Consider the following 14,053-nt stretch of genomic DNA (forward strand, 5'->3'; position numbering starts at 1 on the left):
CTTAAGTAAGGTAAGGGTGTATTCTGCCCGAAGGCAGGTCCGAACCTCCGCAGAGGTGTGCCTGAGCCGGAGTTTACGTACGGTAGGGTGGTCAGTTCCTTTCTGCTCTTCCATTCCCTTACCCCCACCAACAGCGCGTGACAACCCATCCAAATCTTGACCACGCCCAATGTTGCTTAACTTCGGAGATCTCACGGGAATACGTGTTTTTTATTTTTTAAAGGAGATTCCAAATGGCAATTTTCATGTCTGTAACATATTTAGTTTTTGAGATATAAGTACCCGCATACAAAGAATTCAACTAAGTTTTCAATTCATTCACCCCCCCCCCCCGCACGCCTTAAGTGGATTTTCCGAAAACAAAAGAATACATGTTTCTTTACTTTGAAAGAAGATTCCAAATACAAATTTTCATGTCCGTAACATCTTCATTTTTTTAGATATACTGTAAGTGTCCTTATAAAAAGAATTCAACTCATTTTTCACCCCCCCCCCACCCATCGTTAAATTGATTCACCCCCACCACCAAAAATGTTTCCTTATTTGTAAGTATATTCCAAATACCAATTTTCACGTCTGTAACCTTCAGTTTTTGAGATATAAGTATCTCCATGAAAAGAATTCAATCTCTTTTTCAGTCCTTTTTACAACCCCCTTAAGTGAATTTTCCTAAAAGAAAAATATGCGTTCCTTTATTTTTAAAGGACATTACAAATATCAATGTTCATGTCTGTAACATCTTCAGTTTCTGAGATGCCAGCATCCTAATAAAAATAATTCAACCCGTTTTTCTGTCCCTTTTGCTCTCCTTAATTGTTTTTTTCCCAAAACAAAAATGCCAATTTTCACGTCTGTAACATGTTACGTTTTTGAGATAAACTGTAGATATATCGTACTCATTTTAAAACTTCAACACTTTTGTCACTCTTGTTAACCCCCCATTATGTAGATTTTCCAAAGACAAAAAATACATGTTTCTTTATTTTTAAAGGAGATTCCAAATACCAATTTAAACATCTTTAAAATGCTAATTTTTGGAGACATAGATACACTCATTTTAAAAATTTACCTCTCTTTTTCACCCTCTCAGCGATGGAATATCCAAAAATCCTCCCTTACTGAGCACCTTCAATGTAATATAAATGTATCACCAAAATTTAATTTCTTTATATCCAGTAGTTTTTACTCGGTGATGATGAATCAGTCAAGTCAGTCAGTCAGGACATGTTATTTTATATATATATCAATGTTCATGTCTGTAACATCTTCAGTTTCCGAGATGCCATCATCCTAATAAAAATAATGGGGGTTCTTGTTTGTAGACGTGGTAAAGTAAACTTGATTTCCTTCTATTTTCAGCGTTTCAGTTAATCTAGAGGTGTAAGAATATGTATTAATCAGTAATCGAAGAATGGTCATGCAAAGCTGTGCTGTTTGTCTACAAATATTTTACTAAAGATGTGAAGTATGTTATCTCTTCTGCTATGTTTCAGTCTTGAAGATGACGCCGTCAATGAGAAGTTTTGTTCGCTCATTCAACCGACTGGAGGAACCCGTTCGGCAACACCTCAAGAATGTGTACTCATGTTTAATGTTGTCGACATTGTCTGCATGTGCAGGGGTTTACTTCCATATCTACACTGAATTGGTTAATGCTGGAACATTTACTGTATTCGCAGCCTTGGCTTCACTAATAGCATTAATGGTAACACCTGATAATGGTAAGAACGTGAAACTTCGGATGGGATATCTTTTGACATTTGCATTCTTTAGTGGTCTCGGATTGGGGCCGGTCTTAGAATTACTCATCGCCGTAGATCCTAGGATTATTGTTACCTCGTTCTTCGGCACTTGCATAATCTTTTCTTCTTTCACCTTGAGTGCAATTCTAGCAAGGAAGGGTTATTGGCTGTATCTGGGAAGTGTGATTTTAACCCTGACCGGTGTGCTAAGTATGATGGCCCTAACAAACATACTCCTCAAGTCCTACTTCGTGATACAAGCCCATCTGTACCTTGGCTTATTTCTGATGTGCATCTTTGTGCTGTACGATACTCAGCTGATTATTGAGAAACGTAGGAATGGGGACAGAGATTTTGTAGGCCACTCTGTAGATTTATTCATAGATTTCGTTGGCATGTTTCGGCGTATTCTTTCAATTCTTGCAAGGCAGGAAAATCGCAAAGAAGGGTAACTTCCTGTTGTACACTGAGTTTTATATTTACACGTGTATATCGCAGTTTTCTTACAATGTGTACCAAAATGAGTCAAGCAAGTATGTGGATTTTTCTCTTTACTTTTCTTTTGGAATGATGGCTTGGCTTATGAAGTTTTCAGTTTCCCATAAACTATGATTTCAATGCGTTGAAATAGTATCAACTTGTTCGCCTAGTAATTTCATCGTATGGGCTAGTATTTACCAATGATATAATACATTTGGAGGATATATGGTAGAGTAACATCTGAACCATTTACATGTTATCACAGTTAAAGTTAACTAACTAGAATACCTATGGTATTCTTGCAAATTACGATGTAACCTATAATTGTCATATTTCCTGTAGGTTTATTTGAGTATCCAAATAAATATTATGTATTGGTTGTTCGTAGTATCATTTATAATGTCAAGTTGGGTCCAGAAAGAAAGACATTTTTCAATTCCACTTTTGACGGTGGTGAAAACACGTTGTTGATATGGTTGGAAACGCCGCGGAACATCTAGTTCGTATGAGCAATATTAACTGGTAATGATAACATTGTCTGCGGGAGACCGATGTCGTTGATGGGAAAGGCATCTAGCACTGGGAATGATCTGTAGACGATAATATATGGCTGATCATCGTCAGAGGTCACAAATTAATGAGAGTCCTTTAACTTTTCACTTCCAAATTCTTTTCAGCCGTATTCATGCCCCATGCCAGATTTTTCTTGATGTTTCGACAATGGTTGAAATAGGCCAAAAAACAGCATGTATTTGCACAATTACTTAACAGTCATGGAAATACAACATTAGCAGTAGTTTTCTCTTGGCTCTTTTACCAGAACTTGACAATGGCATGATGAATGTCTGAAACTCATCTTCACTATACACTTAAAAGTCAGACTCATCATAATTTCCTAAATTTTTTATTTATTTCGGATTTACCCAACCGGAGATTGCCTCTGAGGACGAAGTATACACAAAGAAAATACGATTATTAAAAGTAATTGTGAGCTGGTTAGCACATTTGACATACTGTATGCTGTTACATTAAAACGTTTGAGAAACATGGTTCTTCAGGATTTGGACGGAATATTTCAAGGAAATTACTGAAATTTATGAATGCCTGATTGAGGTTAAATGATTTATGGAACTGGGCGAAACAGAGAGGAATGGATCCTCTAGCGCTAACCATTAATCCTACGACTTCGATATGATTCAACCGGTATTCTTGTTGATAAAAACGGGATGGTTGGTTCATATGTTGTTTCATTCCCCTTGTACCTCATTCGGTTGTGGTACGGATGTCTCGAATCTGATCGTCGAATCTATTTTAAAACCCTTTCGGTGGTCTTTGAAGGCTATCATGTCGATTCGACGGGTGCTGCCTGTAATAGAGAGATCGGGAACTTCCTTGAAGACTGTAAATCCTGAGTCCCTCAACGCTCGTGCAATGGCAGATCATATTTTATGATGTCTAGTATTTCGCAAGAGCTTCTCCACGCGAGCAGAAACCGAGAACGTGAGAAAGAGTTTCCACCTCGTGGCAGCGCCGACAACGGTTAGTCCTGCCTGGAATAGCTCGTACAGCCGTTATATTGCCTGTTCCTTCATGCTTTCTTTATACTTCTCTGCACTCATCTTGGCAGGCAGAAGACAGCTGTCAAAGAAAAACAGAAGACACATAATTATCGCAAAACACGGTAAGGTGATCTATGAATCGGCTGCCGTCTAAACAGAGCATTTAAGACGATACCACCTTGTGACGAACAATAAAACTACAGCGAGAGACTGAACTTGGAAATGGAGAAGAGTGCTTTGTTTGAAATCGGAGTTAACTTGTGTTTGGGACAGCGGGAGACATGCTGACATCCGAGTTAACTCGGACGTGGGATGGAAAAGGTTAACTCAAACAAAGAGCAGCGGAGGAGGAACCAATCCCTTCATTTAAACTGAAAGATTCACTCCATATGAACCAAAACAGAACTTCAGGACGATCATATATGTAAGGTTTACCACTCAAAAAGGAATTCGCTTTTGATTTAGAGAGAGTTAAATTTTGTTGTCAGTGTAGTGACTCGTTCTTCGTTTGCTGCTTATGGCCCAAGTTAAAAGTTTGTCATCATTTGTGACCTCTGACGATGGCAACTTAATGAAATACAGTATAATTCATATCTCCTATGTCAAATCTTTCTGCTCAGAGGCAGATGTTTTCCACTAGCGATGAAATGAAATGGCGTATGGCTTTTAGTGCCGGGATATCCCAGGACGGGTTCGGCTCGCCAGGTGCAGTTCTTTCTATTTGACTCCCATAGGCGACCTGCGCGTCGTGATGAGGATGAAATGATGATGAAGACAACACATGCACCCAGCCCCTGTGCCATTGGAATTAACCAATTAAGGTTAAAATCCCCGACCCGGCCGGAAATCGAACCCTGGATCCTTTGAACCGAAGGCCAGTACGCTGACCGTTCAGCCAACGAGTCGGACACCACTGACGATGAGACGAGTCGAATACGTCGTCAACTTGAGTAGCACCCATTTGGAAACTCTACCAACTCGAGTTTGGAGACGAGTCAAGTAGCAGATGGTGGTGTTGGTGATTATTGATTTAAGATGAAGTACAACTAGGGAGAGCGAGACCTTCGCAATGTCTCGTGAAAGAGCTGAGTGAGGAAACTCGAATGATTTTTGTTTTCACAGAGTTTATATTCGAATCCATGTTATGACTTTCAATATACAAGTTGCTCATTTGAGGCGTGAAAATGAAAACAATCATATTCGTAGTATTCAAAATGCGATAATGCTTTTTCCGCCTGAAATCCGTCGGATGGAAACGTTAAGCTTTGAGCAGACCTCTTGGTGCTATTTGAGTGGAGTAGGTTTCGCTCTCTCACTGTCGTCATTCATTTCTTCTCATAAACTCTGTTGAGGACGTCAGGAAAGGCATCCGGCCGTAAAAACTCGCTACGAGGGTTCATCTCACCTCATACTCTACTCCGGAGAGCAATGGGGCAACCCACTTACAGTATGGAATAACATATTGTACCCAAAGCCACTGAAGTAATAAGTTTACCTTAAGCGTTTCGAAATTGCGAGGCGAGGACGTAAACATCTCGCCTGTAAGGTGGCTATTGCGTAAAATAACTATTACATAAGAATCACTGAAATAAAAATATCGAATTCCTTGACAAATGAATAGAAATCATATGACATGGAAACTTCCAATTCGGTGTAATAGCTCAGTTGCCTTTGTTAAACATTCTCAATTATCTAGATAGGCCTATAGCGTACGTGGGCTGATATCAAGAAACTGGAAGGAATGAAAGGAACTGATCAGTTTCTACTTTCGATTTTGTGAGAAACATGTCTCAGTAGACATTAAATTCCTGGATCCCAAACTTCTAACTTATTCTAATGCCATTTCTTACTCATAAATAAGTCACATAGAGTATGAAGGTGTTGAAACAAGAGTCATTGAACATGAGGGTAAGCTGAGGTTATTTAATTGAAGCCGGGACTGCGTGAACCGAAGGCCTCAATGCTGACTACCCAGCCAAGTTATAACACATGCATTTCTTCAAATATGTGCACAAGATCACAACTGCAGCGCAGCATTGATGTCATTTGAGAGCGAGTTTATTTTGTGGGATAACTTCGACAATTAGGTAATTCGTCAGTTCAATACTTTTGAAATTACACCTCAGTGAAGAATATTGGTTTACCGCTGTTGAAGAATGACACAGGTAGGTGAATGGTTATTATACAAAAAAGTAATTTAGTAATTTTTACTTTAATGTTAGGATGGAAAATGCTAGGGAGCTAATATACGAGTACAATTAATCCGAGTTCTATCTGAAGTCGTAAAATAACGTTAATAACACCTGGAAAACATACTCCTAAACACTAATGCAAAGTGTGATAATTTTTAACTTAAAAAGCGAATTTCTCTTATTCTACGTTTCATGACATATCACTAACCATCACTCATTTTTTTTTCAATCAATACTGATCTGCATTTAGGGCAGTCGCCCAGGTGTCAGATTCCCTATCTGTTGCTTTCCTAGCCTTTTCCGAAATGATTTCAAAGAAATTGGAAATTTATTGAACATCTCCCTTGGTAAGTTATTCCAATCCCTAATCCCCCTTCCTATAAATGAATATTTGTCCCAGTTTGTCCTCTTGAATTCCAACTTTATCTTCATATCGTGATCTTTCCTACTTTTATAAACGCCATTCAAACTTATTCGTCTATTAATGTCATTCCACGCCATCTCTCCGCTGACAGCTCGGAACATACCACTTAGTCTAGCAGCTCTTCTTCTTTCTCTCAGTTCTTCCCAACCCAAACATTGCAACATTTTTGTAACGCTACTCTTTTGTCGGAAATCACCCAGAACAAATCGAGCTGCTTTTCTTTGGATTTTTTCCAGTTCTTGAATCAGGTAATCCTGGTGAGGGTCCCATACACTGGAACCATACTCTAGTTGGGGTCTTACCAGAGACTTATATGCCCTCTCCTTTACATCCTTACTACAACCCCTAAACACCCTCATAACCATGTGTAGAGATCGGTACCCTTTATTTACAATCCCATTTATGTGATTACCCCAGTGAAGATCTTTCCTTATATTAACACCTAGATACTTACAATGATCCCCAAAAGGAACTTTCACCCCATCAACGCAGTAATTAAAACTGAGAGGACTTTTCCTATTTGTGAAATTCACAACCTGACTTTTAGCCCCGTTTATCAACATACCATTGCCTGCTGTCCATCTCACAACATTTTCGAGGTCACGTTGCAGTTGCTCACAATCTTGTAACTTATTTATCACTCTATAGAGAATAACATCATCCGCAAAAAGCCTTACCTCCGATTCCACTCCTTTACTCATATCATTTATATATATAAGAAAACATAAAGGTCCGATAACACTGCCCTGAGGAACTCCCCTCTCAACTATTACAGGGTCAGACAAAGCTTCACCTACTCTAACTCTCTGAGACCTATTTTCTAGAAATATAGCAACCCATTCAGTCACTCTTTTGTCTAGTCCAATTGCACTCATTTTTGCCAGTAGTCTCCCATGATCCACCCTATCAAATACTTTAGACATGTCAATCGCGATACAGTCCATTTGACCTCCAGAATCCAAGATATCTGCTATATCTTGCTGGAATCCTACAAGTTGAGCTTCAGTGGAATAACCTTTCCTAAAACCGAATTGCCTTCTATCGAACCAGTTATTAATTTCACAAACATGTCTAATATAATCAGAAAGAATGCCTTCCCAAAGCTTACATACAATGCATGTCAAACTTACTGGCCTGTAATTTTCAGCTTTATGTCTATCACCCTTTCCTTTATACACAGGGGACTACTATAGCAACTCTCCATTCATCTGGTATAGCTCCTTCGACCAAACAATAATCAAATAAGTACTTCAGATATGGTACTAAATTCCAACCCATTGTCTTTAGTATATCCCCAGAAATCTGATAAATTCCAGCCGCTTTTCTAGTTTTCAACTTTTGTATCTTATTGTAAATGTCATTGTTATCATATGTAAATTTTATTACTTCTTTGGCCTTAGTCTCTTCCTCTATCTCGACATTATCCTTGTAACCAACAATCTTTACATACTGCTGACTGAATACTTCTGCCTTTTGAAGATCCTCACATACACACTCCCCTTGTTCATTAATTATTCCTGGAATGTCCTTCTTGGAACCTGTTTCTGCCTTAAAATACCTATACATACCCTTCCATTTTTCACTAAAATTTGTATGACTGCCAATTATGCTTGCCATCATGTTATCCTTAGCTGCCTTCTTTGCTAGATTCAATTTTCTAGTAAGTTCCTTAAATTTCTCCTTACTTCCACAGCCATTTCTAACTCTATTTCTTTCCAGTCTGCACCTCCTTCTCAGTCTCTTTATTTCTCTATTATAATCAGGTGGGTCTTTACAATTCCTTACTACCCTTGAAGGTACAAACCTGTTTTCGCATTCCTCAACAATTTCTTTAAACCCATCCCAGAGTCTGTTTACATTTTTATTTACCGTTTTCCACCGATCATAGTTACTTTTTAGAAACTGCCTCATACCTGCTTTATCAGCCATATGGTACTGCCTAACAGTCCTACTTTTAAGACCTTCCTTTCTATCGCATTTATTTTTAACTACCACAAAAACAGCTTCATGATCACCAATACCATCTATTACTTCAGTTTCCCTATAGAGCTCATCTGGTTTTATCAGCACCACATCCAGGATATTTTTCCCTCTGGTTGGTTCCATCACTTTCTGAATCAGCTGTCCTTCCCATATTAACTTATTTGCCATTTGTTGGTCATGCTTCCTGTCGTTCGCATTTCCTTCCCAATTTACATCTGGCAAATTCAGATCTCCCGCTACAATCACATTTCTTTCCATGTCGTTTCCCACATAGCTGACTATCCTATCAAATAATTCCGAATCCGCATCAGTGCTACCCTTTCCCGATCTGTACACTCCAAATATATCAAGTTGCCTATTATCTTTAGAAATGAGCCTTACACCTAGAATTTCATGTGTCTCATCTTTAACTTTTTCGTAGCTTACAAATTCTTCTTTCACCAGAATGAAAACTTCCCCTCCCACCTTTCCTATCCTATCTCTACGATACACACTCCAGTGCCGTGAGAAAATTTCTGCATCCATTATATCATTTCTCAGCCATGATTCAACTCCTATTACAATATCTGGTAAATATATATCTATTAAATTACTTAATTCTATTCCTTTCTTTACAATACTTCTACAGTTCAGCACTAACAATTTTATGTCATCCCTACTTGATTTCCAGTTCCCTGTTCTCTTATCACCGCTCCCTAGGCCGTCCCGTTTCCCTGAATGTACCTCCCTATTACCCTTCCAAACAAATTTCCTAACTTATACGTACCACTGCGGTTTAAATGAAGGCCATCCGAGCACAGATCCCTATCTCCTACCCACCCATTAGGATCTAGAAATTTCACTCCCAGTTTCCCACATACCCACTCCATAGTCTCATTTAAATCCCCAATCATCCTCCAGTCAGTATCCCTCCTACACAGTATTCCACTAATAACAATCTCCGCTTTCTTAAACTTCACCCGTGCTGCATTTACCAGATCCCACACATCTCCAACTATGTTGGTACTTATATCAGCTTGCCTTACGTTGTTGGTACCAACGTGAAACACTACCACCTTCTCCTTCCCCTCCTCCCTCTCTTCTACTTTCCTCAACATCTGCCTCAACCTAATTCCTGGATAACATTCTACCCTGGTTCCCTTTCCTCCACACACTTTCCCCACGTGTCTAACGATGGAATCCCCCATGACCAGAGCCTCAACCCTACCCACCTCATTTGATCCCCTCCCCTCCTGGTCAGCCCTATCTTTCCTGATAGCTGCAGAAGCTACTTCCTCCTCCCTTTTCTCCTTCCCATGAAGGAATTCCCTCTTGAAGGAATATTTGACATTTTGTTCACTTATTACTTAATGCATAAAACGAAAACATGTTATAATTGGTAGGATAATAATAGCCCATCAAGTCTATAAATGGTCTGACACCGTGGTTGGCCGGTTCGAGACCCATTGGTCCAACATTTTTCACCATCAGAATGTTGTCCGGTGGGACAGAAGAGGTGGTGGAATATAATTCCTAATCGCTAGATTACACGCCAAAAGCCTGAATTCTATTCCAAACCTCTCCGTAGTGTTCATATGGAGTGAGGTCACATGACGCTGTTGGCGGTGATTCGGATGGAGACGTTAAACCTTGAACAGATCCCTTGGTGCTATTTGACAGGAGTACGCTGTGTGCCGGCACTGAGTTTCAACCTCTCCCTCTTTACTATCAGATATTACGCCATTAATTGAATCACATTAAATCTTCTGATGAGGTTGACGTCAGGAAGGGCAACCTGTCGTAAAAAACGTTACGATGATTCATCTAAATTCATACCCGAGCCCGTAGAGAAACGGGACAAGGGTTGGACATACTGTACATCCTATAGGCTTAGGTACCATGAGCATGTATTTTGATTTGGTGCCATTTAGGCTGCCTCCACGACTATTTAGTGTGACAGCCACCTATCCAAGTCTTTTGATGGGTAGATCACGGGAGATTACTGAGGAAAATTAAGGCTATTGGACTAGACAAAATAGTGGTGGAATGGATGGCTAAGGTTCTGGAAAATAGAAGGAATTAGAGCAGGTGGAGCGTTATTTGATTCTGCAATGATTAGGAGGGGGGTCACGCTGGGCAATATTATTGGACCCTTGTGTTTTCTTATAAATAAATGATTTGAGTTAAGGACTGGAATCACAGATAAGGCTATTTGCTGATGATATAATGTATAGAGTAGGTTGTAAATGAGTTGCGGGATTGTTAGAGACAGCAAAAAGCCTCAACCATGTTGTGAGATGGACAGCGAATTATGGTATGATGGTAAATGGAATGAAACGTCAAGCTGTAAGTTTCACTAAGTCCTCTCAGTTTTAATTACTGTGTTGATGGGGGTAATAGTACCTGATGGGGAACACTGCAGGTACCTAGGTGTTAATGTCAGGAATGACCTTCGCTGGAGTAATCATATTAACGGGGTTGTTAAGAAAGGTTTCAGATCTCTTCACATGATTATGAGAGTATTTAGGGGTTATAAAGGAGAGGGCGTGCAAGTCTCCGGTAAGACCCCAATTTGAGTACGGTTACTGTGATTGGGACCCACACCAGGACTACTTGATACGAGACCTTGGAAAGATCCAAAGGAAAGCAGCACGATTTTGTTCAGGGTGGTTTCTGACAAAGGAGTAGTGTCACGAAAATGTTGCAAACTTAGGGTTGGGAAGACTTGGGAGTAAGGAGATGGTATGCTCGACTACTATTGTTTCGAGCTGTCAGTGGAGAGATGGCATTGAATGATATTAGTTGACGAATCAGCTCGAGTGGAGCTTTTAAAAGTAGGAAATATCATAATATGGAGATGAAAAATGAAATGTCGTATGGCTTTTAATGCCGGGATATCCCAGGACGGGTTCGGCTCGCCAGGTGCAGGCCTTTCTATTTGACTCCTGTAGGCGACCTGCGCGTCGTTATGAGGATGAAATGATGATGAATACAACACATACACCCAGCCCCCGTGCCGTTGGAATTAACCAATTAAGGTTAAAATCCCCGACCAGGCCGGGAATCGAACCCGGGACCCTCTGAACCGAAGGCCACTACGCTGACCGTTCAGCCAACGAGTCGGACAATATGGAGATAAAGTTGGTGTTCAAGATGATAAATTAGGGAAATATTCGTGTATAGGAGGAGGAGTGTGAGACTGGAATAAATTATCAAGTTCAATGAATTTCCAGGTTCTTTGAAAACGATTAAGAATAATGATAATAATAATGTTGTTGGCTACTTTTACGGTTTTCGGAGACATCGAGGTGCCGGAATTTATTCCCGCGGGAGTTCTTTTACGTGCCAGTAAATCTACCGATACGAGGCTGAGCAGCTTAAAATACCATCGGACTGAGCGAGGATCGAACCTGCCAAGATGGGATCAGAAGGCCAGCACCTCAACCGTCTGAACCACTCAGACCAGCGTTTAAGAAAAATCTAGGTGAAAAATTCAAAGGGAATCTGTCACCTAGGCGACAGCCCTAAATGCAGATCATTGATGATTGATATATTTGCTATTACCCTCTGGTCCTACTTATAATTAACGTTAAATAAATACCTACATTTCTAATTTCAACGTTGAGTTATACCTTACCAGATGGCAGAGAAACTGGGTGACCAGTTGCTGAATTTAAATTATTTTTTGCAGATACACATTTATTGCGTCGTCAGAGTTGTACATGCTTACACTGTACGTGTGCTGTTGCACGGACATTTCTTATGCCCTTTATAAATTTGTCGACATCTGTCAGGTGTGAATGCCCACAATTAGAATCTGGAGATCCACACTCTTCCACTGAACTACAGAGGACAATAACTCTAGATTCTTACAAGAGCGACAGCAGACCTAAACTCGGCTAGTGCGGAAGAGATGTACGAAAAGAATCGTTACCTATGGCTATAAACATGATGTTCTGCTTACTAAAAGAACGAACAACATAACCATAGGGTTATGGTTCGTATTCCACGTACAACTTTGGGTACCGAATGCTATCGTTATAGAATAACGGTCGTATACAACTCAAAGTTAAGTTGTTACAAGTGGAAATGTTTCCCGTCAAGGACATATCAGTATAGTCTATTTTAAGTTTGTTCACAGTGATTTTTCATTTCTAAAAGTCTCGTGATCGTTATTTGAACCGATAAAGCAACGAGATGATCAGCCCCTCTTAACATTGATCGTCGGAGAAAGATATAGAGCTCCGATCACTCGAAGGTTGAGGGTATCGGCTAAAGGTAGAGAAGGGCAATAAGAGGTGGGAGAATGCAAAGCTCTCTAGGTCTCGAAGATTTAATACCGTGGTCCACATCACCGTGTGGATGGGAGCATAGAATACATCCACAATACCTTTTGTCGTAAGAGGCAACTGTAATAGTAACTTCCAGGGTCTGGAGCGCGGGTAGTGACTACGGAGACTGAGTCTGACATTGCCTACAATACTTGTGACAGCTCGGACCATGACGCTATTATGTTTGCGAGCCCTACAAAGTCTTTCATTTTCCAGCCCTTCGTAGCCATTGATTTTCCCGATAACTGGATCGGACGGTTAAGGCGCCGGCCTTCTGGCCCAACTTGGAACGGCTCAGTCCGCTGGTATTTGAATGTGCTTAAATACGTCAGCCTCGTGTCGGTAGATTTACTGGCACATAAAAGTACTCGTGCGGGACTAAATTCCCGCACCTCGGCGTCTCCGAAAACCGTCAAAAAGTAGTTAGTGGGACGTAAAGCCAATAATATCATTATTATTATTGGTATTAAGTTTGCGAGGCCTCGAAAGTCTTTTCACTTCTCCGCCCTTCGTGGCAGTTCCTTTTACCGACACCTCTCTTCGAAGGGCAGTATTTCGTCTTTCCTTCTGATTGGAGTCGTGAGGGGGATGGTTGAACTTTCTGTTAAAATGGTAATCATTACCGCGCCACCACCGACAGCAACTATGAGGCTAATTTACGCAGGGAAACTTTAAAGGAGTCAAATACTTATAGCCACTAAACTTGTTGCTAGTATTTGTGATTACAGAAGGAAAGAGTGCGCGGAATGTTTTGCGGTGTTCTATCGTTCTTGTAAGGTTCAGACTGGACACCAAAGTTTTGTTAAATAGGCAGTGCCTGGTTTTTATTCATACAGTCACTGTGCCATACATTTCACATTTCATAGTTCTCATGCACGTCTAGGAACTCAATAAGCCGGGCTGAGTGGCTCAGACGGTTGAGGCGCTGGCCTTTGACCCCAACGTGGCAAGTTCGATCCTGGCTCAGTCCAGTGGTATTTGAAGGTGCTCAAATACGTCAGCCTCGTGTCAGTAGATTTAATGGCACTTAAAAGGACTCCTGCGGGACTAAATTCCGGCACATCGGCGTCTCCGAAAACCATAAAATAAGTAGTAAGAGGGACGTGAAACCATTATTATTATTATTATTATTATTATTATTATTATTATTATTATTATTATTATTATTATTATTATTATTATTATTATTATTGTTGTTGTTTGAGTCATCAGTCTATAGACTGGTTTGATGCAGCCCTTATGCCAGCCTATCCTGTGCTAACCGTTTCATTTCTACGCAACTGCTGCATCTTATATCTGCTATAATCTGCTTGTCATATTCATACCTTGGTTTACGCCTACCGTTCTTACCACCTACACTTCC

General features: G+C 40.2%; 1 protein-coding gene and 1 pseudogene across 4 annotated transcripts in view; one reads left to right on the forward strand and one right to left on the reverse strand.

Annotated features, from left to right (window-relative positions):
- LOC136874071 (UPAR/Ly6 domain-containing protein qvr) overlaps positions 1 to 14,053 on the reverse strand; it is a 695,631-nt gene that overhangs the window by 135,955 nt on the left and 545,623 nt on the right. The gene's annotated exons all lie outside the window — the stretch shown is intronic.
- On the forward strand, positions 1,502 to 2,194 carry LOC136874244 (bax inhibitor 1 pseudogene; annotated as a pseudogene).

This window comes from Anabrus simplex, chromosome 5 (assembly GCF_040414725.1).
Source record: "Anabrus simplex isolate iqAnaSimp1 chromosome 5, ASM4041472v1, whole genome shotgun sequence".
Taxonomy (NCBI): Eukaryota; Metazoa; Arthropoda; class Insecta; order Orthoptera; family Tettigoniidae; genus Anabrus; species Anabrus simplex.